Here is a 2316-nt window from a genome sequence, read left to right on the forward strand (position 1 = left end):
AAATCCCATAGTCACCAGGACCCGTCTCAAAACCTCCCACTCCACCTTATCATAGGCCTTCGCCATATCAAGCTTGATAGTCATATGCCCCTCCGTTTGTCGATTATTCTTCATGAAGTGAAAAAGTTCAAACGCAATCAAAATGTTATCGGAAATAAGACGACCCGGAGTAAACACACTCTGGTTCTCCGATATTATTTCACCAAGAAAAAGCTCCAAACGGTTCGCCAAGACCTTAGAGACGAGTTTATACGCCACATTACACAACCTAATCGGTCTAAAACCCTGGATTTTGTCAGGTGCTTTTTTCTTCGGAATTAAGACGATGTTTGTTTTATTTAGTCTCGCTGGCGACTCATGTCCCCGTAAAATAGCTAGAGCAGTACTCACCATATTAGGCCCAATATCTTGCCAATATGTCCGATAAAAAAGACCATTCATCCCATCCGGGCCTAGAGCTTTTAGCGGGTGCATTTGGTTAAGAGCTTCGGTAATCTCGACCTCCCCATACTCCGCCCTCAGAAACCTATTCATCCTATCCGTAACCCATCCATCGAGGCCCACTACGACATCATCGAAACCCGAAGGTTCTGCCGAGGTGAATAGTTCCTGGAAGTAACAATTGGCCACCCTCGCCACTTCATCATTGCCTATACATTCCCGTCCTCCATCATCAACGAGCCTACCAATAAAGTTCTTCTTCTTTCTCTCCCCAGCTCTTGAATGAAAGAATTTTATATTACGATCCCCATCCTTAAGCCATAGAGCCCGAGACCGTTGCCTCCAATATTGCTCCTCTTGTTTGTGTAAACCTGCGATTTCAGCAATGAGTTTCTTTCGCTTCTTCACATTCTCCTCAGTCCGCGGCCCTTCATTCAACTGAGTAAGTTGACGTCTTTTGTTCCCAAGGGATCGATTTATCTTGCCAATGCTAATCTTTTTCCAGGCATGTAGCTCTCACGCACACGCTTGAATGGTGTCCACCAAGTCCCTATTACCGCGCTCAATACCTCGTATAACAGCTTCCTCACACCCCTATGCCCCAACCCACACTTGTTCAAACCTGAACCGAGACCTCGTTTTGCCACCAATCTCACGTCTATCAAAATCCAAGCGTATAGGAGCGTGATCGATTCTCTGTCTAAATAAAACACTTTAGCATAAGGAAATAAGTCTAGCCAGGATTCCGAACAAAAAGCCCGATCCCGTAAACATTGTCTATTCACATCTCCAACTTGTCCGTTATCAAAAGTATACGCGTAACCTTCCCACGTCACATCTTTAAGTCCACAATCATCAATTGTCGCTTGGAAATTGTTCATTTGCCATTGAGCCCGACTCCCTGCTTTCATCTCAGTAGAATATAAGATCCCATTGAAGTCTCCAATGCAAATCCATGGTAATGATGATTGACCATGTAGAAGGCAAAGTAGAGTCCACGAAAGATGACGGTCCGACACAGAAGGCCACCCATAGAAGCCGGTAATCCTCCATTCCTTACCTCCCTCTTTAACATGAAAATCCATATGATGAACAGACGCCGAGATAAACTGACAATCGATCTCCTTCCTCCATATAAAAGCAAGACCCCCCGAACGCCCCACACTATCCACTTCCATACCATAATAGCACTCCAATGTTTCTCTCGCCCTCCGCATATAACGACCACAAAGTTTCGTCTCGCAAAGAAACATCATGGCCCGGGCTTCCCTGCGCACAAAAGTACGCAAGGCATTAGCCGTGTCGGGGTTGCCCAATCCCCGACAGTTAAGACTTAAGAGATTCATTGGGCCCGGCGGGGTTGAGTTCTCTCAACCACCGCCTCAGGTATTAAGACGCCCCCGTCTTCCATAGTTTTGAATTTTTTCACAATCTCCTCACTGTCATCCTCCAGCCTAACTCGTTTACAGCCACTCGTACTCCCCAGCATCTCACAATTATCATCCCTTCCCCGCTCACGCTCTAGCTTTTTCCACTCCCTTCATTTCTTTTCCCCCACACTCGTATTATCCCCCTGGTTTGTATCTACCAAAGAGTTCATCTCCACCCTCTCCATCTCTCTACCTCCCGTTATCGCCCCCATGTTTTCCATCTGAGGAAGAAGAATATCCCCCTCTACCTGCTGCCCACGTAAGCCACCCTCAGTGCACTCCTCCACCAGTCTCGAATTCAGCTCCTCACTGAGGTTCCCACTAGCCTCTACCCCTTTTCCCCGCACATCCTCCTCTCCAGTTTGCATCTTATCAGTATCTTTCATTTTGGCACCACTTCACTTGGTTTTGAGATCAAGGGCAATAGCTTGCAGGCGCTCGATTA

Source organism: Silene latifolia, chromosome 11 (assembly GCF_048544455.1).
Source record: "Silene latifolia isolate original U9 population chromosome 11, ASM4854445v1, whole genome shotgun sequence".
NCBI classification, from domain to species: Eukaryota; Viridiplantae; Streptophyta; class Magnoliopsida; order Caryophyllales; family Caryophyllaceae; genus Silene; species Silene latifolia.